Raw genomic sequence first — 27,799 nt, forward strand, 5'->3', positions numbered from 1 at the left:
TTCAACAAATGGTGCTGGCATAACTGGATGTCAATGTGTAGAAGGCTGCAAATAGATCCATATCTGTCACCATGCACAAAACGTAGGTCCAAGTGGATCAAAGACCTCAACATAAATCCAGTTACTCTGAACCTGACATAAGAGAAAGTAGGAAGTACTCTTGAATGCACTGGCACCGGAGATCACTTTCTAAATATAACACCAGTAGCACAGACACTGAGAGAAACAATCAATCAATGGGACCTGTTGAAACTGAGAAGCTTTTGTAGAGCAAAGGACACGGTCAACAAGACAAAGCGACAGCCTACAGAATGGGAAAAGGTCTTCACCAACCCCACATCTGACAGAGGGCTGATATCCAGAATATATAAAGAACTCAAGAAATTAGACATCAAAATGCCCAACAGTCCAATTAAGAAATGGGCTATAGAACTAAACAGAGAATTCTCCACAGAGGAAGTTCAAATGGCTGAAAGACATTTAAGGAATTCCTCAACATCCCTAATTATCCAGGAAATGAAAATCAAAAGGACTCTGAGATACTACCTTACACGTGTCAGAATGGCTAAGATCAAAAACACAGAAACAGCTTATGCTGGAGAGGATGTGGAGCAAGGGGAACTCTCCTCCACTGCTGGTGGGAATGCAAGCTTGTACAGCCACTTTGGAAATCAATATGGTGCTTCCTTAGAAAATTGGGTATCAATCTTCCCCAAGACCCAGCTGTAGCACTCTTGGGCATATACCCAAGGAATGCTCAATCATACCACAAGGGCATTTGCTCAGCTATGTTCATATCAGCATTGTTTGTAATAGCCAGAACCTGGAAACAACCTAGATGCCCTTCAACTGAAGAATGGATAAAGAAAATTTGGTACATATACACAATGGAGTACTACTCAGCAGAGAAAAACAATGACATCATGAGTTTTGTAGGCAAATGGATGGATCTAGAAAAAATCATCCTGAGTGAGGTAACCCAGACTCAGAAGGAAAAACATGGTATGTACTCACTCATTGTAGGATACTAGATGTAAAACAAAGATGACTAGACTGCTACACAACTCCAGGGAGGCTACCTAGAAAACGGGACCCTAGGAAAGACACAGGGATCACCCAATGACAGAGAAATGGATGAGATCTACATGATCAACCTGGACGACAGTGGGAGTAATGAAGGGCAAGATTTGAGGGAAGGAAAGCTTAGGAGAGCAGGAGATCCCAGCTGGATCAAGAACTGAAATGGAGAACAAAGAATAACAGACCGTGATAAATGAAGACCACATGAGAAAAGGAATAGGCAGAGTGCTGGAGAGGTCCCCAGAAATCCACAATGATACATCCTCTGTAGACTGCTGGCAATGTTCGAGAGAAAGCCTGATCTGACCTAGTCTGGTGATCAGGTGGCCAAACACCCTAATAGTCGTGCTAGAACTCTCATCCAATAACTGATGGAAATGGATGCAGAGATCCTCAGGCAGGCCCCAGGTGCAGCTCCAGGTGTCCAATTGTCGAGGAAGATGAGGGACTGTAAGAGTGTGAATTGTTGAGACCAAGATTGGAAAAAGCATAGGGACATATAGCCAAATGAATGGAAGCACATGAATTATGTACTAAAGGCTGTGGAGCCCCCAGCTGGATCAGGCCCTCTGGATAAGTGAGACAATTGAATAGCTTGAATTGCTTGGGAGGCATCCAGGCTGTGGGACCCAGACCTGTCCTTAGTGCAAGAGCTGGCTGTCTGGAACCTTGGGCTTACACAGGGATACTTTGCTCAGCCTGGAAGGAGGGGACTGGACCTGCCTGTACTGAATCCACCAGGTTTAAATGAATCCCCAGTGGAGTCTTGGCCCTGGAGGAGATGGGAATGGAGGGGAGGGGACGGGGGGGGGGGGCCGGAGGGGGGAGGACAGCGGAACTCATTGCTGATATGTAAAATTAAAACACAAATATAATAATAAAAAAATTCATGAAAAAAAGAAACGTTTTTGAAAAAAAAAATTCAGAATAGTCCTTCACCTCTTCTTCAGCAATGCCTAAGCTGCCATGTATTTTCATGAGACATTATTTTTGCTTCATATAATCAACCCTGATGTAATTATCAAAATACTTACCATTCTGTGGCTCAATGCTCACTGTGTTTTACAGTGTGATCAGTATTGACAGATGGTTTAGGAATCCTTTCCAAGACCCAACTGTTTGGGTTTGTTATAAGTTTTTTCCTACTTTCCAGTCCCCCTCAGCACTGTCTTCAGTGTATCCTACAAATTCTCATAGGTGGTATTTACATTTCCCTGCAGTTGTGTTAGTAAAATTTTATTACTATTTCTTTTTAATTCATGAATTATTTATAAGAGAATTTAATCTCAAAACATATGATGAAAGTTGTTGATTTTCACATAAAATGTTAGAGAAGGCCATATTATATTCATCCTTTGATACTTCCAGAATTTATTGCCCCGTGTATTTGCCGCAATTTTAAATTATCTCTTTCTCTGTCACTCAGTAGTTGATGCTGGTCTGAAATTCACTATGTAGCCCAGGCTGGCCTGTATATAACACTATGTAGCCCAGGCTGGCCTCCAACTCATGGCAGTCCTTTTGCCTCTGCCTCATGCATGCTGGGCTATCAGGTTTGAGCTCCCATGCCTGGCTTATCTTAATGTTCCATGTCTTCATGGGAGCAGTACATATTCTAAAATTCAAAGAAGTGGATCTTTATTGCACATAAGTTATTACATTGTGTTATGTAAATATGTACCTTCTTTATTTTCATTTCGGCCTATCAAAAACCGGAAGAGGTGAATTTAAATGGCTCACTAACATAGTTTCTGTGGTTTCTGACTATCGAGTTTATAGCATGTAAGTAAGAATTGATAGAGACATCCAGGAACAGGAGACATTTAGAATTCCAAATTGACATACTCATAAAAGAACCTCACCGCATGACATTATGGTTAAAGTGCCAAAACAGTACACCAAAGAAACAATACGAAAAGCTGTAAAAGGAAAATGTCAACTTGTGTGCAATGGCCAAACGGTCAGAATAATTTCAGACAACCTGGCCAAAACAAACACCCAGGAAAGTAGGGAGTGGTATAAGTCAAGCCTTGGAAGTTACAGCTATAGCAAGAGTCAGTGTACTCAGCAAAATTATCTTTCAAAGTTGATGGCTGAAATAACATTTGCAAACTAAGCACAAATTAAACAATTTGTGAGCATTGCCGGTGATACTTGAAGAAATCCTAAACAAAGAGGAAGACGAAAGAGTCACAAATAGGAGGAGTCAGAAAAGGATAAATGTCCTAAGGGAGAGGGGACACAAATAAGAACTAGGAAAGGATCAACCTGTCCGATTCAGTGAACTAGTAAATCCAGATGTTGAAATAATAAAAAGAAGAGATTTCACAGTATTTAAACAAACCAGGAGAATAACTCAGAATTATACCAATCAGCAAAACTTTGAGTTAACGGATATGGAATAAAAAGATTTCCTCTAATGCCCACACTCCAGATGGAGGCCCTACACCCATGCACACACAGGAAGGACAAATTGCTCTCAGTGGTTTAGAAAGGGAACATGGTAGAGCAATTGGGGAGGAGTTAAAGGGACTCAGTGGAGGACGGGTTGGATCAAAATACATTGTACATGTATATGAAATTCCCAAAGAATGTACAAAAATATATTTTAGAAAGAATTAACTTTTAAAAATGTTTTAGTATACCAAATACAGGTTTGCACTATAACATTTCCATTCATGTGTAGCATTGTACTTTCTTGTATTCACCCCTAGTATCCACTGACACCACCACTACCTGCAACGGTCACCTCCTGCCTCCAAACAACTCATTTGTGCTTTCATGCCATGTTTCTTCATGTAACAAAAAGCACGTCATAATTACCTTTCTCTCCCCCACTGTTACCCCCATTACCATCTCTGGGCCCCTCACCATCATGTTCCCTTTATAATCCTGCCATCTGCCACGAAGTTCCATATTTACATATATAGTCTAGGTCATACAGTTGAGAGAAGACATAGAATATTTGTCTTTCTGAGCCTGATCTACATTGTTTAACATGATCCCAGATTCATTTTCTTGAAAATGACATAATTCCATTCCTTTTGTGTCTGAATGAAAGAAAAAGTTCAAGAACTTGAGAGAGAACAAGGGACTGTACATAAAGGGTTGGAGTGAGGATAGGGAAGGGGGAAATAATATAATTATATTTTAATTTCAAAAAATATTTTTAAACTCCATAGTGTATGTGTACCACACCTTCTTTATCCGTTTATTTGTTGAAAGACATCTAGGATAATTCCTTGTCCAGAATATTTTGTGCAATACCATGGTAAACAGAGATATGTAATTATCTCCATGGCATACTCACGTGTATCCTTTTGATATACATACAAACTCAGAAGTGGGACCTTTGCATCACATTCTTACTCCTTTGAGAACAGGCACTTGCCCAGTGGCTGCACTAGTTTATACCCTACCGTCAGTGCGTAAGTATTCATCTTCCTCCTCATGCCTTGTTTAATTTTTCACAGGAGCCATTCTGACTCCAGTGATGTGAAATCATGATGCACTTGCATTTGTAAGAAAGAACTTTCTGAAGAGACGCATACAGGCATGATTGCTGGCCCACTTTGTACATGAATCTGGACCTAACCTTGGACCCATGTTTGCACAGCAAATATTTTGCTGAGCCACGTCCTCAACCTGTTTTCCTTCTTTATTTTAATCTCTTTCCCTTCCTCCTCGTATTCCCCGTTTTTTTTTTCTTTTCCGCTGCACTTTTAGTAGTACTTTGATGTTAGTTTTGTCTTTTGTGGGTTTTTTTTTTACATGTATCTATTTTGCTTTTGAATTTTCTAACTATTGAGAAAGATTTTTCTAGATTTTTGCTTTTTTGTTTTTGTTTTTGTTCTGTTTGTTTGTTTGTTTTGAGACAGTGTTTTTCTGTGTAGTTTTGGAGCCTGTCCTGGATCTCACTCTGTAGACCAGACTGGCCTCGAACTCACAGAGATCTGCCTGGCTCAGCCTCCCTAGTGCTGGGATTAAAGGCGTGTGTCACTGCCGCCCAGAGTTTTGCTTTTTTTTAGGTCTTTTTTCTCTCCTTGATCCCATTCTTCTTCGCTGCTCCTCTTTCCCCTTCATGTCTTTGACCCACTCTTCCCCTTTCTTTGTCTCCATTCATTATCACATTCACTTGTCATTTTCACATTTACCCTAATGTTTTTTATTTCATTAAAACATTCTACATTCATACTGATGTTTCTATTTTATAATTATTGATGATACCTTAATGGGATTTAATGAATTTTAAGTATAATTCTGTACTTGGTACTATATGGATGCTTTTGTTGCTGTAGTTGTTTTTTCCTATCTGAGTGATACAGGGGATTGGGCACTCAAAAGGAGGATGCTTAATAAGAAGATTCCCCAATAGAACTGGAAGAGACATGCAGACCAATGGATGCACACAAGGTAACATGGGAACATAAGAAACAGTGAAGAAGAAAAGCTAGTTGACACTGACCTCCAAAAGATCAAAGTTCCTCAACTATTGAATAAAAAAAAAAAAAACTGAAATAGGCAAAAAGCCAGGTGAATATTGCTAAAGATTCCTAGTAAAATGATTAGTGACCTCAAAGAAAACATAAACAAGCAAATTAGTTCAATTCAGGATTGGGGGGGAGTCAACAACAGAGGAAAAAAGTCACCAAAACAAGTGAGAAAATAAGCACCATGGACGTCCACGACACAGGATAATTTCAGGAAGGAAGCTGAGATTTTGAGTATGTAGTGTTGGAAATGAAAGTTTTCACTGAGTCACATCCAAACCACTAGGCAAAGCAGCACCGAAAGACTGAACAGAATAGTGTCAGGGATGGAAGAATACCACAGCCAAACTTCAAAGGAGAAATGCTACATTTGAAGATCAATTAAGCAGAAAGAAAATGAAATGAGTAAGAGTACAGTGTCTAAGAACTCTGAAGTATGATCAAGAGAGCAGATATAAGAATCCCATGACTGGAAGTCTGAGATGCTGGGATAAAGGCTAAATGCTAAGCTCTACCACAGGAAATGGAGACAATCTAATGTCCTTGAACCACAAGTGGATAGTGAAGATGTGGTGCATATACACAATGGAGCACTATTATGCTGTAAAGACAAATGAAACCCCATCCTTGCTGCAGACTGTGTTGGGTGAGCTAGCCAAGTCACTGCTGGAGTGTCTGCCTGCATAGTGACGATGAGGGATAGCAGGTGGGCTGACCAACCCAGCCACCACCCAGACCCAGAAGCAGGGCTATGAGCTAGCCCACTCCAACATCCACCTCATCTGTGAGCTGCTGGAGTATGTAAAGGAGTATCTAAAACTGCAGATCTTCATGACATAGGACAACAGGATGTCCAAAAATGGGCCCCAGTGAGAGCCCATTGTCAGTGGTGCAGCAGAAACCAGAGACCTCAAGCCATAGCAATGAATACTTGCAAGTAAAGATGAACGGACGACAGGGTAAACTGTGTGACTCAAGGGGCCACACTACAGCTTCCACAAGGAGATTCCTCTCTTTTTTGTTGCTTGTTTGTGTTTGTTCTGTGTTGTTTGGTTGGTTGGTTTGGTTGTTTTGTTTTTGGGCAGAGGGCAGATTCCAGGGGACAGAAGATAAATGGGATCAGGATGCATAATATGAAATCTACTTAGAATCAATAAAAGTTAAAAGAATTGACAGAAAAAGAAAAAATGAAATCATGAAATTTTCAGGCAAATGGGTAGAGCTAGAAAAGATTATATATTGAGTGAGATAACCCGGACCCAGAAAGACAAACACTGTATGTTCTCTCTCTCATCTGTGGCTCCTAGCTCCAAATCTTCAAGTATGAATATAAAACCAAGAGTAATACAAAAAGCAGGAAAGTGAAAAGAGACCATAAAGTGGGGTTGCCAGAGAGAAAAAATATCAAGGCACAAATGATATGAAGGGGTAAATGGAAAAGAAGGGGGGAGTTTTAATTGGGAAGGGGGAAGGGATGTCAATACAGAAGGAGAGGGAAGAAAGAGGGAAAAATAACTAATGTTATTTTTAAGGAAGTTTAAAAGGGCTCTAAGGAAACATTTTATATTTACCTAAAAATGTATGTAATACATATAAATAGCTTTAATGAAGTTATGTTACTTGGGCTGACAATGCTTTCCCCAAGAGCCTCAGACCATCTAATAAAAAAATCCAGCACCAAGCATAAGAAACCCTCTTTTCAAGTTGTTGGTCAGAAGAGTCCAAGAGACAGCTCCAAACAATATAGGCTAGTTCTGCTGCCCGTGGTGCCTCTGGGAGCTGAAGATAGGCTCCTATTGCTGATGACACTGTGCACTTTGGGTACAGGATTCAGAAGATTTGATCCAGGTCTGACCTGAAAGCTTCTTCCCTAAAGACTAGGTTTTATAGTACCCAGAAGTCCCCATAGTACTGTGTATAACAAGCATCCAAAGGAGGGAAGCAATCAATAGTCCCGACCATCTGTGATGCCCATGAAACATAATAATAATGATTAGCCCTGCAAAATTCTCCTAGCTGGGTGCAGTGGTGCACACCTTTCATCCTAGCACTCAGGATGACAGAGGCGGGCAGATCTCTGAGTTTGAGGCCAGCCTGGTCTACAAAGTGAGTTCCAGGACAGCCAGGACTACACAGAGAAACCCTGTCTTGGAGGGGGAAAAACGATTCTCCTAAAGGTGCGGTAGTGATACTTACATCTAGTTGGAGTTAAGGCCTGCTCAAAAGAAGGGGAAACATGCCTGTTACTGGAAACCTAGCCAACTACTTGGGGCTAGTGAAGTCTTGGGTCTTAGAGAAGAACCAACTACCACCACTTTACTAGACCAGCATAATTCCTAACTGTGCTGTAAATACTGATCTTCTTCCCCACAGATAAGTGAAGCCCCCCCCACCCCCTCACCAAAGAAGCTTCTCTTGGCAGCAGGCAGAGGCCATCACAGAAAACCACAAGTGGTCAAAATGCAGAAAACAAATCATCACGGGGTGCCCAGCCCCAGTGGATACTTCTATGACACAGCTCCTGTGCCTGAAGCTCAGGGAAGCATCATAGAAGAGGAGACAGAAAGATTGTAAAGTCAGAGGTCTAGGAACGTGGCTGTGGGACTGTGTCTCCTAGAAATGACAGGGAGGCCACACTCAGCAATTCAGCTGCCTAGACACAACCTGGTCCATGACAGTATTAATAGACAAGCTAATGTGGAAGGAAGAAATCTCATGGGACCCCATCCCTAGACAGAGAACTCCAGGCAACTAAGGGCTACTGAGAGAAGGAGACTTAGTCTTCCCCCAGAGATGACCCCCCAAGTTAGTTACCCAATGCCAAATGGCCAGCTCTGAAGTCGATATATGCATATAAGCAACACTAAACACTCAGTGTCTGTATTAGACAGAAAATGGATTGTCATCTTTTCTTGGAGACATGCAGATGACAAGAGAGGCAGGTGAGGGGAGTGTTAAGAGACAAATGGGCCTTTGGATTAAATTCTAATTCTCCTTTCATCAGCAAATTTTCTAAGTGTGAACTACAGTGTATACGTTAATCTACTCTCAAAGAAATACAATGTGGATATTAATAACACACTACAAGGCCAACAAGTTTTAATGAGCCCTCATCAAGCCCTAAACTCTGAGCATCCTTTCTCATAGAAGATGAAGTCAATTCCCAGCGAGGAAATTCTTACCTGCCCACTTGCAGTTCCTACCTGCAATTTGAAATATTACCACTAGAGGGAAGCTCCTAATGCAGGAGGTTTTCAGTGTTCAGGGACTCCAGGTCAGCAAAATCCTGCTTTAGGATTAGGGAAATGTCTGGGATCCTAAATATCTGAAAGCATCCTACTGCCAGCTCAAATTTGTAAGAGACACACATACAAAGCCTGTCTGGATCTCTGGACCCAAACCTCTCACATGCAACTAAACCTTTAGGTAATATCTTTCCTTGTGACACTTTGACCTGATACTCTAAATAGGTAAGTCAAAGTCGTCAGAGTGCTGCAGGACTTCAGCAGAGAGCACAGCACCGCCATCAACATAGGAACTCCTCCAGTCCTCCTTAGAAGCAGCACAAAATTAGAGGGACTGCATCCTCACTTAGCCCCCAGTCCATTCTTCCGGAGATTGGCTGGCCACCATCTTCCCAAAGCAAGGCTATGATTTGTAACAGCTCCTTCTTCCTTCTCTGAGTATCTGTCCATAAATTTTGATTTATTCTCAACACCAGCATCTATGCCTGTCTTGCCTCTCCCTGCTTCCTGCCACCATGTGAATGATCACAAAGGCATCCTAACAGGCTCAACTGCATTCAGAGGTGCCAGGTTATAACTCACTCATTATGTAATTGCCGATGAGCTTGTTAAATATTGAATTGTGTCCTATTGCTTCTCAGGATAGAAGTCGTCGCCGGTTCTGCAGGCAGGGTATGGATGCCTGGCCTTTGAAGGCAGGATCTTCCCTTAGGCAGTGTCTCTGTCCACCCCCCTGCCCTTTTCCCACACTCGCTTGCCAGTTTTTCTCTTCTTTTAAGACTCAATTTATCCTTCACTTCCCCCAAGACACAATCCTTCAGGTTCCTTTCACTGACTTCCATCACAGCCCTTTGCATATCATAATCATGTTACCTTTTCACATAAAGAAACTCTCATTCATTTTTTTCCAGTACGAAGCACAATTTTGGCTCATATTAGAAAATCATTCATGGTTGTTAAATAGTCGTTTTATTTCTAAAAATTTCCAGGAGTCTGTGTGATTATCATTTGATGGCTACAGGCACTGTTTGTAACATGGTATAATGGAAGATAGAAGTAAGACACCTTACTCACAAATTTAATGAAGTATTTGGGAGAGGACAAGCAAATATTTTCTCTGAGTAGTTACCACCCAGAAGCAGAGCAGAGGGAGAGAGAGGGAGGGAGAGAGAGAGAGAGAGAGAGAGAGAGAGAGAGAGAGAGAGAATGCAGAGGGGCTGGAGATGGCTCTGTGGTTAAAACTGCTTGCTGCTCTTCCAGGGAACCTGGGTTTATTTGGTTCTCAATATACCTATCAGGTGGCTCACAACTCCAGCTACAGGGAATCTGATGCTGTCTGGTCTCCACGGGTACTTGCATGAGCATGGTGCACTTAAATTCACACACACAACTGGGCATGGTGTTACATGCCTTTAGGCAGGCAGCTCTATGAGTTCGAGGCCAGCCTGGTCTACAAAGCAAGTTCTGGGACAGCCAGTGCTACACAGAGAAACCCTCTCTTAAAAAACAGAAACAAAAACAAAATTCACACAGACATTTTAAAAAGGAAGGGTGAAGAGAAGAAAATAAAGCAGTTGAAACATTGGCCCCAACACTGACCAAAGCGCTTGGTCTAGCTCACCACCACATTCTACTTTCATCCCCAACCCAAATCTAAGGCCAAACTCTGACCAGTCTGGTGTGGAAAAAGTTCCAGAATACATCTGATCCTGCCAGCTACAAGAAATGGCATAGGTTATAAATCCCAGTACTCAGATGGTAACAGATCTGAGGCACTCCCCAAGTGATCTTCGTCAGAAAGGAACTGTCCCTGACTATGCCCACTGATATCAAGGCCACACCCATGTGACCATTAGCCTACAACCTGGACATAGATTTTACCCACACACATTAGGCATTCATTGAAGAGGATTCCTGCACAGCGGGGGCTCCCTCTCAGACCCCGGTTTAGGCACAATCCACTCCCAAACACCTATTCACAGAGAGATCCTTTCTTAAACAGGGGAGAAAAGTTACAGTGACCGCTCTCTGACTCGGGGAGAAAACAGCAGCCAATGACCTTGCAGGGGTCATTTTAAGAAGACCAGAACGGGGACGAGGTGTGTGTTAGGATGGGCTAGGATGCTATGGTCAAAGAGATGGGGACAAGGGAGAAGGGGAAGGGGACAAGGGAAAAGGGGTTTTTGTCCCCGAGGGACAATGAACTGCCTCTGGATAGAGAAAAGACAGTCCTGGCGCATAGGCAAATAGCGGTTTAAAAAGGGAAAAGGGAAAATCCTGTTAGAATGAGATGTTTAATTTTAATTGGGCGTGTTAATTAAGTAATCCAAAGAGGGCCTTTGGTAGCTGGACCTTGGTAGTCAGCCTCAGGAGGAGGAAGTGGCCAAGAAAGGAAACAGACCCTGGTGGCTAGCTTTAGGAATGTAATCGAATGGTTTTTAGCAAGGCACAGGGAACTGGGGAGGAAGGAGGGCAAGGCCTTCCAGAGCCACATGTTCGAGTGGGCTGTGCCCCTTCACACATGCTGTCTAAACCTGATCAGTCCGCTGTTGCCTCTCATCCTGCCGCCTCGTTGATGAGTGGGTAGGAGGGAGAAAGAACTGAGAGGACCAGTTAAGATCTGTCACCTCCTCCAGGACTACCTTGTTCTGTTCGTAATCCAGTGGAATCTGGGTCTCCCGTGGCCAGTTTATAAGGCATTTTCCTTCCTATTACATCACTCCCTTCGGATGGAAACATTTGCCTCAGGAAGCACGGGTGAGGCTCCTGAGTCTCAGGAGGTAAACAGGAGGAGAAAACAGGAATGCGAATCTTAGGGGACCCTCAGCAATATACAAAAAGAGTAAACAGTTGCCGGGGGTGGAGACTCTGAGCAGCCAACCTGAGCAAAGAGAGATGTTGGGAAGGTCAAGCTGTAGAGGGTGCAGTTTTTATGGGGGGGGGGGGACAGTTTCTAGTGAAGCCCCTGCTTTGAGTCATGCCTGCCTCATTTTCATAACCTTTCACCCACATTCCTGCTAGCAAACCGATTTCAAACAAACAAACAAACAAACAAACAAAAACCACCTCACTGGAATTGATGGCACAAGCCTTTAATCCCAGCACTCGGAGGCAGAGCCAGGCAGATCTCTGTGAGTTCGAGGCCAGCCTGGTCTACAGAGTGAGTTCCAGGACAGGCACCAAAACTACACAGAGAAACCCTGTCTCAACAAACAAACAAACAAACAAACAAACAAAAACCCTCACTGGTTCACCAAATTAGGCACTGTTGCAATTGGTACTTTGATACATTGTGGACTGACTCCCTTTCTGGGGTTAGTAAACCCAGAGTTATGGCTCCCTGGAAAAGTCTGCCTTGCAGCAGGCCCACTCTGCAGAGATTTCTAGTTAGGCAAAATTACACCGAAGTCCAGAAATTGAGGCAAACAACTATTTTTACTGTAGGTTTCCTTGGGGCAGCCAGCGTTTAGAGCACATGCCTGTGGCTTTAAACACATGTTGTAGTGTCTGGCACATAGCAAATGCTCTACAGTATATGCTGAATCATGGATTGATAAAGAAATTAGTAGACACCATTTTCAGACCTTTTCATTGTAATATTTCATTCTGATTTTTGAACGATTCTACCTTTTAGCTTCTGAGAATGTCAAACGTTTTGAATATACCTCGGAGTGTGTTCAACACCCACCACACAGTTAGAAACTACAACCATAACTAACACTGACTGGCTGGTTCACCTAAGAACATAGCATTTAATTTTCAAAAAGTATAAACAATTGTTCAAGTAGTGAAAGTCACACAAACCTAAACTTTAAATGGATTCCAAGAAAAGTGAAAATAAATATAAAAATTTAAAGAAAAGAATCAAGTGTGTGGTGATAATGTGCAATGTAAATTTTTTTAAAATATTGTTTATAAGAGAAAGCTCAAAGCAGGGTGTGGGGGTCTGTGCCTGTTATCCCAACACTCAGAAGACAAAAGCAAGAGGATTGCTGTTAGTTCAAGACCAGGTTGGACTACATAGTAAATTCTGGGGCTGCTTGCACTACAGAGTAAGACCCTGTCTCAAAACACACACACACACACACACACACACACACACACACACACACACACACCCAGGGTGGAGAGAGAGAGTGAGCCAATTGGATTTTGCACCCTCCCGGCTCACTCACTCTAGACACCAGGTGGCGACATTTTATCATGGACTGAGCCCCAGACATCCGTTATGTTTGTTCAATCACTACAGTGGGAGGCTGAAGCTGTGCACTAGGAAATCATTAATGAACAGTGCACAGGTCTCAGGTGTGCAGAGCTATATGCTCTATCTATGTGTTTGGAGAGTTATGTGGGTAATGTAGAAGCACAAGAATGACACAAAAGTGTAACATCTTCTGGGAACAAAGATTCAGACAAGCATGTCACGTGGGAGGATATGCAAATGGACACAAAGCGCAAGGAGGAACGAGTACTGTTGTCAGTTAGCAGGAAACTTAAACTATCGGGTCAGTGAGGTACTGGTGTAGCCCCACAGAATAACTCCAGTGAGAAGGACTCAGAACGAAGGGAACTCCTGCACAGTAGGCCTCCCTCCCAGACCCCGGATCAGGCACAAATCACACCAAACACCTGGTCATAGGGAGATCCTTTATAAAGCAGGGCAGAAAAGTTAAAATGGCCGCTCTCTGACTCAGGCAGAAAACCAGCAGCAAATGGCCTTGCAGGTGCCATTTTAAGAAGAGAAAAAGGGAGGTCTGTGTTAGGATGGGCTAGGATGCTGTGGTAAAGGAGACAGGGACAAGGGGGGAAGGGAAGGGGACAAGGAAAGGGGACAGGGTATTTGTCCTGGAGGGACAAGGGACTGCCTCTGGATGGAGGAGACAGGCATGGCACATAGGCAAATGACGGTTTATAAAGGTGAAGGGGGAAACCCCTGTGTTAGGATGAGGTGTTTAATTTTAATTGGGCATGTTAGTTAGGTGAACCAAAGGGGGTTTGTGATTGCTGGACTCTGGTAGTCAGCCTCAGGAGGAGGAAGGGGCCAAATAAAGGAATAGTCCTTGGTGACTAGCTTTAGGAAGGTTATCTAACAGTTTTTAGCAAGGCAGAAGGAATGGGGGGGAAGGCCAGGGGTGGGGGGAGAGAGAAGAAGGGCAAGGCCTGTCAGAGTCATAGGCGATAGTGGGTCAGTGTCCCTTCACAGAATCCTAGTGATGGTTGCTCTGGGGAGCAGCTGGACTCTCTCATCCACTCTGGAGAGTGGCAACTGATGCAAACATCTGGAGAATTTCTTTATAGTGATTGCAAATTACAGATACCCGTCACCCAGTTCTCTTCTGAGTGCTTATCTGTAGAAATAAATGTTTATACGCACCCAAAGCCCACATAAATATGTTCATGGAAAATTATACATAATAGCAAAATACTGAAAGTACTCACCTACCCATCAATAATACAGTGTGTGAATAAATTAGTCCAGGCTAGCCTCAAACTCATGATCCTTTGGTATGCCTCAGCCACCTGAGTGTGGGGGTTACAGATGTGTGCTATCACTCCAGGGTGGGTTCCTTTTTTCTTAAAGAACCAGAGACCATAATGATATCACAGGAAGTTTAGGAGAATACATACTTTAAGATCAGAGAACACTGCTGTTTGAATGGGTTAAATGGCTATGCAGAGAATAAGTAAAGATCATTTGTAACAAGCACCCTTAAACCCTCAGACCCAGGATGCAGGCACCACAGGGCAGGATGAGGTGAGTTGGGGGGAGGCAGCAGCAGGGAGGTGGGGGAGGGAGGACCTGACGTACTTGCCACATTGAATCAGCACAAACAAGAACAAATTGGGTAGCTAATTGGGATTTGAGAGTCAATCAAAGTCAGCTTTGTTGGAACAGAAAGAAAACAGCATTGGAAAACCACCTAATTTAAACCAAGGGATCGTTTCAAGGCTTGAAATTAGACGTGGAAAAAGAAAAGCATGGTTTCAGCAAAGTCCAATTAAAGCATGAAAAATCCAATTTGGATCGACTTGGTAGGCCTGTCTCAGCACTGGGGTAAGATGCTTATCTGGTCCAGGCGCCACTGCCCAGAGACATCCACCTTCCCTATCTGCCTCTCCTTCTTCCTGTGCAGACATACTTCCTAGGCTCTCCTGTGCAGTCCTAGGTCACCTGTCAATCTTCCATTCCATCCATCAGTTGTCTAATGTGCTGATGTTTCTTATCTTGACACCTGCGCTGGCCCAGTCTTGTCTTGTATTTGTATGAGTTATTAAAGCAGCTGCAACAACTTTCAGGAATGTGGTAGCTTTAAACATCTGGAATTTCCTTTCTCATAGTTCTGGAGACACAGTGCCCCAAACTGGTTCCACTGAGCTGAAGTTCAGGAACTAGCATGGCTATACGTCTTCTGGGGAGCTGGAAGAGAATCCCTTCCTATCCCAGTTTGGGATCTGCCTTCCTGGCACTCTGGACTTGTGACATCATTGGCCTTAGGCTGCACTTTCACATGTCTTTGTTGTTTGCTATGAGTCCTGTCCCTGTCCCTCTGTCACAGGGACACTTGACAGTATTTAGGACCACCTGGAAAACCCCAGGTAATCTGGATGAGATGTGTATTAGTATACATTACCATATAAAGTAGAATCCACTCTTTCTCCAAGCATGGTAATGGTCACTATTTCTAGGGATCAAGTTTTGATCACTGGAGAGCCCATCGACCCACCTGTCAGTGTTCATATCCTAGATCTAAACAAGCCCCCAGTGGTAGAACTCGGAGGGAAAAGCACTTGCCTAGCATATAGAAGATTCAGCCTCCCTTAACTTATTTCTTTCTCCCATCAAGCCTTCCAGCAAACAGTATTGATCCCATCTTTGCAAATCCCACATTCTCCAGCTGTTTGCATGCCTTGATCTACCACCTGATCTACGTCAGGCTCACTCTTAGGCTATTATGGAGTTTCTAACCAATTCCCTTCCCCCTTACAACTGATAAGGCTGGAAGAGCATTTAAATGCTGCTCCCATTTGGTCATCTCCTTTCCCAAGCATGCAATGGCTTCCCATCACATTTAAGACAAAATGTGACAGCTGTCTGCTCCCGTGTCTTCCTTGTCCTTCTGAGATTGCTCCCCACCATCCAGGGGATTCCTACTGCTCACTCAGTTCCATACCCCTGTCTCACAACCTGGAACCTTCTCTTATCTCTCCAGGACTCACTTCTCCAGAAGTTTCCTTAGATAATCCTTTGAGCTTGTCAAAGTGTCTGTATGATATGACTTCCTCAGAGAGACCTCTTCCTGACACATCACTTAGTCTTTCTGACACTCTCTTAAGACCCAACATTGGCTTGTATATTATATATATAATATATATTATATGTCAAATGATTTATTCTCTAAGTAATTCTCCCCACTATCACATTCATTTCCAGAGAACAGGAGCAGTACCATTTTGTTCTGCACTGGACTTCTAATTGCCTGCACTCGACACAGAACAGGAACTTGCTAAATATTGTTGAATGAATAAGTGAATGAGTGACTGACTAACAAATTCCAAGTTGTGGGTGGTGAGGATTTAAAAGAAAAGCTCTTCGAGGCAACCTTTGTCTATTCTCCCAACCACAATCCCGAATAAATATAGCTGTACTTTCGTCTCAGCTTGAACACCTCCGCTTGCTCTAACCCAGTGTTGGATCTGCAGGGAGAGGGATTGCAGGCACCCCCATCTCAGCTTTTCTGACCAGCCTTCCGGGCACGTGGGCAGTGTGGCCACCAGGCAGCAAAAATTAAGAAAGCAGAGCCAATGAGTGAGTGCCTGTGGTGTGTGCATGAGTGTGTGGGGGGGGAGGGGGATGGGCAACCACTCTGTCTTGTAAATGTTAGACATTAAAATGAAAAGCTACCAATTGGGACTCTCTGTAAGTTTTTAGCAGAAAAGCTGTATTTGATAGGCACCCTGGGCTGACCTTCCATGAGCCCCCACAGAGTACAAGCTCAAACACAGCATCTTCCACTTTAGAAACCTCATTACCCTCCAAAGAAATCCATATTTGCTCTGTGGCTAGTAAAAACCCACATGCAGAAAGAGTGTAATATTCATCAGCAAATGGAATTTCAGAGACGAACTTCAACTTGAATTTCCAATGAATCTATTCTCTCTATTTGCGTTGATCACTCTTCCTTGCTCTGACATAATGCCCGAGCAAGCTGACTTAAAGGAAGAGAGTTATTTTGGTTCATGGTTTCAAAGGCTTCAACCCATAGCTCTTGGCTCCAGGGCTAATGGCTTTGTGGTGAAGCAGACCATGGTGACGGGAGGATGCGACAAGGAAGGTTGCTCACTTCATACCAGGAGGGAACCTGAGAGAGCAACAGAACAGCCTGGAGACAAGATACAATCTTTTAGGTCATGTCCTTGGTGACCTATTAGGCTCCACCTCCTAGAGTCTACCATGTCCCAATAATGCCATCAAATTATGAATCCATCAATTATGAATCCACTGATTAGGTCAGAGCCTTCACTAATCACTTCCCCAAACCCCTCTTTGGGTCACTGTATTAAGGACTAAAACTTCAGCACATGGAGTTTTGAGGGGACACTTCATGCCTACACCATACCAGGATTCTTCATGAGCCACTTACTGGGCATCCATTTCCTTGTGCATAGAATTAAAATAAACTAAGCTGGATGGATAGCACATGCTTGCCGTTCTGTTACTCAAGAAGTCGAAGGATCATGAGGTCAAGGCCAGCTAGGTCTAAATGACAAGCCCTGTATCAAAACTAGCACATGCGCTATAGCTCGTTAGTACAGTGCTTTCCTAGTATGGAGGAAGCCATAGGTTCAATCCTTAGTAAAGCTAAATTAATATAGATAATGAGTATATCTTAGAGATATAATGAGAACTGAGTGCTCTAGCCCATCACAGAACAGGACTAACATAAATACCTTTAGTCAACCTTTGTAATGGAATGGGGAGAACAGAGGGGAAAGCAGTGGCTGCTACACTCAACATTCTGCAGCGAGTTTAGCACTGCACTGTGACTAGTCTGTTTCAGAAGATCTGGGAGATAGTCACAGCAGCAGCAGCAGCAACTTGCACTTTGTGGGGGAAAGGAACTGAGCCTAAGAAGATGAGCTGACTCAATCTTAGTCTGTGACACAGCCAGAGCTGGGACCCAGATCCCAGACTCCTAGGCCCACCCTCCTGCTACACAGCTGATTCTGGGTGATTCGGGCAGCCTGGCTGCTTTGCAAGACATCCTACTTCTTCCACAGCTCAGGGCTGGCTGTATAATGTGTCTCTAGGGAGAAGCACCCCTGAGCAGAACAGACCTGGTTCATTCTCTGAGCCTCATTCTTCTCCACATTCAAATGAATTTAACCACAGGTGAGAGGGCTAATCTAAGCACCACTGAAGAAATGGTGATCTCATTCTCACCTTTGTGCTTGATGGCTTTGGGGTGGCATGGTTAGTGTTACCACAAGAAATTATTGATTTTTCTTCATCCAAAGTTTAAATATCAGCAATCGCATATATAACAGTTTAGCCTTAGTAACAGTGATTTTGTGAAAAGCAAGAAAACTATCTAACATTCATTGAGTGGCTCTATGTGCTAGCTACATGGATTCATTAATTGCCTCACCTAATATCCACGCCCCTACGAGGTGTGCCATCACCATCATCATCTTTTCCCAGCAACTAAAGAAACCGAAGCACCTGGGAGTTTGGTAAATGCTCACAGGTAGCACAGATAATGGGACCCAAAGCCAAGGAATTTCACTCCAGAGCTCCCACATCTAACAACCACTCCCTCCTCCTAGGCTATCAAACCCCAAATGCCTGCCCTAGAGTCCATCCTTCAGTCATTGGGCACCTGTTGTGAGTGCAGACATATCCAATTCTGCTTTTTGTCTGCCTTGGTCCTGAATATGACTAACTGGAGTTTCTCCATTGCTGCGTGATTCCTGCCTAAGGAAGACCTGCCTATTATTCTTGTTCTGTTTCCCCAATGAAAATGAATTGGTGCATAGCTGTCCACAGAATGTGCTATCATGTTAACCATATGCCACTTTCTACTTCAGTGACTCTGTCCCCTCCTTCCCTTCCACAGTCCCAGGGGGATTCTCGTGCCATGCTTTTGTCTACTTTTTCTGTCCTCTTCTGCTCTTAAGCAGCCCACACCTAGCTCCACAAGTGCAAACGGCATTTCTGAGGAGAGCGTGGGAGATGCAGGGAGCACAAGACCTGGCACCTGAGTGCGAAGTGGTCCCAGCCTGATTGGCAGATAGAATATAGAAAAGGGAAGGCAAGGCAGTGCACCTGGGGCAATGACAGAGTTGCACCATTTATTACACGATAAAAGCCACAAAAAAAATCATGACCGGATAGGATCTGAACAGTTTCTGCTCATCATCTGCTTCAAGTCCAATATCCCAGTGTCAAAGAAGGCCCCCAAAGGAGACAGATTGACTTTGTCTACCGCAGCCTCCAGTGTACCCCACGTGGTAGCGGGAGCAGCATCCTGTTCCTCCCACTCCCCACACACCTCCCAAAGCCATTTATCCACAAATCAGCAGTCAAGTGACCAGAGTTAGAGTCCTCGCCAGTGCCTAGCCTGGCTGGGTCACAATAAATTGCATTCCTAAAAGCCACATTTGTTTTTGTCTTGAGCTCAGACAGATAATGCATCTTCAGGTAATTCTTCTTTAGCCAGCCTCTCTTCTGCTAGCTAAGCCTTGTGTGTCTGCCGCCATTAAGCCTATGCACAGGCACATGAGGCATGACCAAGAAATCAATACAAGCCAGTGAGACACGATACTTCCTCCCTCCCTTTGCTCATCTAAATGGGGAAAGTTTCCAGTGAGCAGAGAACAGCCAGCTCCACAGATCCATTTCTCCCTCCACACACACAAGTAAAGAGATGGTTTTCTTCTAAGCATGTGGGCAAAGGCTAAATTTAAAGACTGTAATGGTATGGTAAAGCCACCTTCGAATTTCCTTCCCGTCTTAAAGACAATTAGAGAATCTGTTCTGGGAGAGTGGGAAGGAGAGCTCAGAAATTGACTGGGTTGAGACACGTGAAATCACCAGCTTGCTCTTTCTAGAGCGGGTGGTGTGGTCATCATTCATATTAAACTCACAGCATTCTCAGAAACCTTCCTTCCCAAACCCCAGTCCTGAGACTTATCTCTGGCTGCTGCTCTACTTGGTCCCGCTGTGATTCATCTGAAGTCATTTATTATTGAAGACAGCCTTTTATCCTGGTCCTCTGCTGCTCAGCCTGCAGAACCTGGCAGGTTTGCGACTAAATGGCAGGCTCCATTTGTCACCACTGGTAGAGTAGGCACTGGACAAGTTCAAGGAAGAAGGTCATGGTGAAGTCACTGGCCTTAGCCAGCCATAAAATAATCGAAAACTGAAGCTTCAGTAAAAACCAGGAATGTATTCTCTTACTGTTTTTGAAGATAGAAATCCAAGATTAAGGTACCAATATGGCTGGTTTTTGTCAAAGCTTTCTTTGTAGGGTTTCTAATGGCTACCTTCTTGATGTGCTCATATTGTGTGTGTGTGTGTGTGTGTGTGTGTGTGTGTGTGTGTGTGTGTGAAGAAGGAGGAGGAAGAGAAAAAAGAAGAAGAAGAAGAAGAAGAAGAAGAAGAAGAAGAAGAAGAAGAAGAAGAAGAAGAAGAAGAAGGAGAGGCCTTTAAGAAATGATTATGTTGAAGTTCTCCCCCTCAGAACCCTTTGCATCTGGCTTGCTTGGCCTTCACCTGTCTCCTTAAAAGTTGTAACACTGCTCACCTCTGGAAAATGCAGCAAGGTACAGTCTTGGAAACCGATCAGCTCTCACCAAACAAGAAAACACCTTGACCTTCCATTTCCCAGCTTCCAGGGCTTTGCAAAATAGATGTCTGCTCTTCACAAATTGACCTGCACTTACAGCACAAGTGGACTAAGACACCACCACACTATTGATCTGCAATCCTGGCCACACATCAGAAGCACCTGCCACTTTCGGTGCATGTCCCCTGAGAATTTTGGCTATCAAGCAGCAATAGAGATTAGGCACCAGTGTGTTTCAGAGCTACTGAGATAGTATTTCTATATTTACAGTGGGAATTGGAAATCACTGGGTCCTACATTACAGCAGGTCAGAGGGAAGCCACATAGGATTTTCCACTGATGAAGCTGTTTGATCTTGAACATGGGCAGGAACTTATAAGTATCATCTTGGGGACATTGTGTTATATGCAGTAAATTAAAAGTGAGTTTATCTAGATTCCCTATAATATGGGGGATGAAGTTATAACTTCATGAGGACAAATAGGGCAGACAAAAAAACAGCTGTAGGCCAAGCTGCATCTGGAAGAGGAGAAAGTGCTTCTCAGTGTGTCTTCTGAGTCACATGCACCTTGATACAAATTATACAAGCATAATCAAAATTTAAACTGCAGACTAACATTTCTTATAGACTTAAAAGCTAAAATCCTAAAAGGGATAGTGTTATACAACCAAATTCAGAGATACCATAGGAATTATCTAACATACCCAGGAGCATACGAGCAGACCAAGGGGCCATTCAACATTTGCCATGGATCAACAAACACAGAAAAGCAAGTTAACCACCTTCAACATCCAGATGTTACAAACAACAACAACAAAACACCTTTCATAGGCTCAGAAATATAGTGAAACTTTGTCAACTTCCTGAGGAACATCTGTAAAAATCAGTAGCTGGGGCTGTGAGATGATCTTTAGAGCCTGAAAGTTGTCTTCTGACCTCCATATGCCTACCATATGTAGCACATGCATGCCCGTACTCACACACCCAAAAATATGAAAGTAATAATAAACAGTACACAACATTTATGTTACAGTTATAGCTAATGTCATAGTTAACTGGTACTGAATGTTCAAAGTTTAGGAACTTCGTGAAGATGCCCACTCTGAGAACTCTTGTTTCACAGAGTAAAGGAAGTCCCAATCAGAGCAAGCAAGCAAGAAAACCATAGAAAAGGAACTGACAAATTGTTTGAGTTTTCCCATGATGTTGTCTACATAGGGAACTACAACAGAAAAGTTGACAGAACCAGTTAATGGGTAGGAGGACACAATTCCAACATACGGAAATCAATGCATACCATATACTAGCAACAAACATGTGGGGGTGTATAAATGATGCTACTTACAATTGCACTCCCAAAATGAAGTACATAGGAATAAATCTAACAAAGTATACATAGTCAATATGTACAAACATATAAATCACTGATGAAGAAGTCAAGAGCTGAGTACTTAGAGAAGCATAAATGTTCATGATTGCAAGACTCAATAAAGTAAAGGTGTCAATGAACTCATTACAAAACTTATGTGAACAGGTAAAGGAGGGGCTAGAGAGATGGCTCAGTTGGTACAGTGCTTGCCATGCAGGCATGGGGAACTGAGTTAACATGGTTAATACCATGTAAACAGCCAGGCATATGTCTGTACTCATAACACTGGGGGATCCCAGAGGTTTTCCCAGTCAGCCAGTCTAACCAAACCAGTGAGCTCCAGGGTCAGTGAGAGAATTTACCTCAAAAAATAAGTTGGAAAGTGATCAAGAAAGACACCCAATCCTGACCTTCAGCCCTCTGCATGTGCATGCAAATGCACACACACACACACACACACACACACACACACAGAGAGAGAGAGAGAGAGAGAGAGAGAGAGAGAGAGAGAGAGAGAGAACACTATGAAATCTGCACAAGAGGCAATCAGACACTTCATCAAGGAGATACAAATGGAAAAACACATGAAAAGAGGATCAACACTGTCAGCCATTAGCCAATTAAAACCATAGCAAGATTTCTCTACATGTTATTAGAGCAGCCAAAATTAAAGACACTGTCAACACCAAGAGCTGAGAAGAGAAAAGTGGGCTCGATCTGTCTCCTAGATGTAAAAACTAGACAGCCATCCTGGAAACAGCAAATGTGCAATTACCATACTCCCCACCTGTTTCATACTTGAGTTCCTATCACAGAAAAGTAACATTGTACATTCTCACAAAAACACATACTCGGATGTTCAGTGCGCCTTTCTTTATAACAGCAAGACACTGGGAAACCCTCCACACAATAGAGCCCTACTCACCAATCAAGAAATGATTGATACGTGCCACAACCCGAAGGGACATCAAGGACATTATTCTTGATGAAAAAGTCTATTAAAAGGTTATGCTGTGTGGATGACATTAAAAGTCCACCCTAGAAATAATAAAACTATAGAGGAGGAGAACAGATTAAAGGTTGCAAGAGAAGGAGGGCTGAGGTGAGGTAGAGTGGAGTGGGGGTAGGTCCATCTACAAGATGTGAAAAGGGGAGGTTCTGTTGTGCTGGTGGATGTTCTGGGTCTTAACATCCAGGGTGGTTACACAAACCCATACATGTGATAAAGCTGCACAGAGCCACACACAAATGTATAATGGACACAGCTTTGGGCTGAAGAGGAATCCCAGTGTAGACTGCTTGTCCAGCATGGCAGAGCACCCAGGTTCATTTTTCAGCACTGAAAGAAGAAATGAAGAAAGTGAGTGAGACCCACAGAGTAGCTCACAAAGGTACCAAGGGCAACCTTCTGAGTCTGCAAAACGTTCCCACGGCGAGTCAGACGAAAACTGCAGACTCAATATTCTTGTGATGTCTTCTAATTTATGATTGTTTTTAAAAGGCTAAGGAAACCAAAAGCCAAATTAAGAGAGATTGTAAAGAGTATTAGTTATTATCTCATTGTGTATGAATGATGTCCATGAGTGAATGTGCACACTATGTGTGTGGAAGTCAGAGGACAATTTTCAAGAGTTGATTCCTGCTTCCACCATGAGCTCCCAGGATTAAACTCAGGTGGCCAGGCTTCCTTGGTGAGCTTTTGCCCACTGAACCATCTCACCAGTCTGAGATAAAAAATAAATAAAAAATAAATAAAAAGTAAACTAAGGTATCTCCCCAAGATAGTAAAGAGTTCTTAGTCACTGTCAATGGCCTTTGTAATGTGCTGAGGTTGGGAGGGAACAAGGAATCCACGCTCCAAGTGGACAGCAGCTGCAGCAGCAGAGGGAAAGAGAACGCAGCGCTGAAGCCAGCTAGAAAAATACAACGCCTCAAAAAGAAAGTGAAACTCAGAGCTGAGGAGGAATGAAGTGATGCCCTTGCAGGTGCAGAGACCCAGCACAAGACCACAGCACACAGGCTGGGGCAGACCTGAGCCTGCCAAGTGGGAAGCAGAGAATGCCTCTGTGCGGGTGGGTAGAGTGAAGAGGAAAATTATTCTGGATTGAAGGTAGAATGAGTCTGCACCTCTGGTGGTGGTGGTGCAGGTGGAAGTTCTGCCTTGGGAGCCTGGCTGGATTGAGAGTGAATATCCCTTTACTGATGGAGAACTGCAGCCCCTCCCACCGAGAAGAGCCCCACTGCCTATTCCCACACATCCTTCCTCACCAGGTTCAAAGCACATTAATCCCAGTCATCATCACAGCACATATTTGCACAGAAGCTTCCCTGCCTCCCAAAAAATGTTCCATATTTATGACCTCATTAAGCCTCGCTGTTGACTTGAACATTCATCAGAGAAGGTAGATTTTTAAAATTAAAAAAAAAAAAAAAAGGAATGCTGTATCGTGAAGCTTGGGGCTAAATGGCTAATTTCAGGTTGTGAGGGTATCATAACCAACTCTGAACTACCAACTGTACACCATGCTTTCTTATTCAGCCATGTTGTCTCCCAAGCCACGGGATCTTTGCAATCTGAAGCGCAGGGGGGAGACCTTCAGAGAGAAAAGCTAACAGCAAAATCCAGCCTTGTGGGAGCAGCACTGCTTTCCACAGAGCTGGGCTGAAGGTAACACACCTGCTCTTTCCCTGGTGGGTGGTGTGTGTCTTGAGAAAAGAAGAAAACAGCAGAATTCACCCTGGTTGACGTTTTCGGGTGATTCCTGTCTTAGCCCTACATGGGTCCTAGATTAATGAGACTATATTTTTATCTCTCAACCTTTGAGCTGAAGCTTAGAGAGCTGTTCTTTGCCTGCTGGGTGAGGTTGCCATGGAAACTCTTTCAGGAGAAAGAGTGCCTCCCTTTATAATGTTGTGACTGCAAGAAAGGGCTAAAACAGACCAGACACTCCAAGATGAGAATGGGGTGCACAGACCAAACAACGCGTTCTCCCTCCCGTCTTCCAAGATTTCCTGTATCCCACAAATGCGAAGTGGTCCCCAAACAGATTGAGGTCTGAATACACAAAACTAAACCTCTTTTGGCTTCCAAAGCCTGATCTTCACTGATGCTTCCTTGGGCATAGCCTGGAGGTCCAGTTATAGCAAGGGGTACCAGTAGAAGTAACGATGTGTGATACGTCTGTGCTGGATTAAACTGCTTTATGAGACCAACATGTGCATTTCTTCCCAAGTCTAAGTTCAGAGATGGCACACTGCAGGCTTAAAATGAGCCCTTCTGGGAATGTTTTACACACACACACACACACACACACACACACACACACACACACATGTGAATTCTACAGATTAAATAAAGCTTTTGGGGGGCAGCTCACTTTTGAGGTAGTTGTTTTTCTCCAGTGTTCAGAGTCTGATTTGGAATACATTGTTATTCAACTACTCCCAGGTTGCATGCATCACTGAATACAAAAGAAATGCAAGAATTCAGATTTTTAACTGAGACTAGAACACAGGTCTCATATAACTTGTACAGTCCCTGCAACATTTACATTATTAAGACTGTGAGGCATTTGAAGCATACATACTACCCTCATTAGGGTGTATCTCTGATAACAAAAGCAATTTTTATTTATTTATTTACTCATACTTTTCAAGAGTAGGGATGAGGTTGGGTTTTGCCGTGTAGTGTAGGCTGGCCTCAAACTTGAAATCTTCCTACCCCTGACTCCTGAGTGTTGGCCATGGGTGTACACCATCACACCTTGGGGAGAGCAGATCATCACACTCTCTGCTTTATCATTAGAGCCAAGAAGAGTATGCAGCAAGTGCTCGATAGATGTTTAGTGACTGATTTAATAGCTCAATGAACATTTGAACTGGACAAATCAGAACACCATATAAAACAGTGACAGCCCTCACAAGAAAATGTCAGCCCCAAAAGTGGTAGTCACTATCCCAAGTATACAAAATGTGTCAATGAGAGGAAAATGATAGAAATTCACCTCTGGCTCTTTATACTGAGCCATAGTGTCACCTAGTTCTGAATTCCCAGGACCATGGCAAGTGCTGCATTTGATTTGTGGCCACAGCCTTTTGGTGTATAGCTGAGAATCATTTTCTATCATCTTATTATGTAAGGTGCTTTTACCACAGTGAACTCCATTTTGAGTGTTTCTGCCATCCCTAAAAGTCTGATGCTGTTACAATCAAATATAGCTACAAGGGAGGGGCAGGGTCTTTCCCTTAGAGCAGTACCCTCTTGGCTTCGTTTCCTCCCTCCCATCGTCCTTATTTTCCATTTCCTCTATCCTCCTTCCCACCCTCCCTACTTCTTCTTCTTCTTCTTCTTCTTCTTCTTCTTCTTCTTCTTCTTCTTCTTCTTCTTCTTCTCTCTCTCTCTCTCTCTCTCTCTCTCTCTCTCTCTCTCTCTCTCTCTCTCTCTCCAGCCCATCTCTTTCTTCCCTACACCTAGAACTAGATAGGACCCTCCCCCATAAAGTTTGAGTAATTTCCTTACAAACACTTACTATAAGGTTGCAAGTCTCATGAAGATCCTGATACTCAGGAAGGACACAGCATTCAAGGATAAAAGACATTACTAGATTTTTTTAGATAAACCTCATAGATATCAATATTCCTCTATAGTGTGTGCTGATCAATTTTATGTCAACTTGACACAAGCTAGAGTCATTTGAGAAGAAGGAACCTCAATTGAGAAAACATACCCATCAGACTGACCTGTGGGGCACTTTTTTTTATTGGTGACTGATTTGGCAGGGCCCAGCTCACTGTGAGTGGTTCTAACCCTGGCTGGTGGTCCTGGGTTGTATATGAAGACAGGCTGAGCAATCTAATGAGGAGCAATCCACTATGCAGCATTCCTCCATGGCCTCTGCTTCAGTTCCTGCCTGCAGGTTCCAGCCTTGAGTTTTTGTCCTTTGATGCTGAACTACAATATGGAAGTATATAAGCAAACTGAACCCTTTCTTTATCAAATTGTTTTCAGTCATGGTGTCTTTTCATAGTAATGGCAACTCTAACTAAAAACATGGCATTTCACTAGGTGTTTGGCTACCTCTTGCTCTCCCACTTTGTCATCTGAACTCCAAGGCTCTTTTTTCTCCTTTTCTTCCTTCTCTTCCTCTTTCTTCTTCACTATCATGATTACCACTTCCTCCTCCCTCTTATTTCTTCATAACATGAAATGATAACATAAAAAGTATAGAATAATGTGCACTCAGCTCATTGTTGGCTTGTCAAATGGTCACATACTTCTAGTTGTTTTTACTAGCTTGTAAAGGGAAGAAAAGCATTTGCTAAATCAATAGCTGAACAAGTCCTAGATGATGGGTTGATGTGCTCCTAGAAATAAATTACATCTGAAATTGGGGCTGAAAGTGATATTATTACCAATTAAGTTTACAATGACACATGATCACTCCTAAAGACCCGTCTGCTGTCTGCAGAAATCCAACCACCAAAGCAAACTGTGGAAGCCGCCACAGCCACTTGAGATCAGCATCTCAATTCTATATACTCACTCAGTAAACCCATTATGATCTGACTATTCCCTATATAACCTTGAGATTTATTTTCAATGATGGTCAAAACATGGAACAATAACACTACAACAAGATTCCTAAAGGCGCAATAGCGGCACCTTTATCTTGGTGGTAACCAACAGCCACCTAACTGAGCGTAAGTCATTCTCAATAGGAGAGAATCTGTGCCTGATACTGTAAATTTAGCAAACTGCCTGTGAGGAG

This window comes from Onychomys torridus, chromosome 7, assembly GCF_903995425.1.
Source record: "Onychomys torridus chromosome 7, mOncTor1.1, whole genome shotgun sequence".
Lineage (NCBI taxonomy): Eukaryota > Metazoa > Chordata > Mammalia > Rodentia > Cricetidae > Onychomys > Onychomys torridus.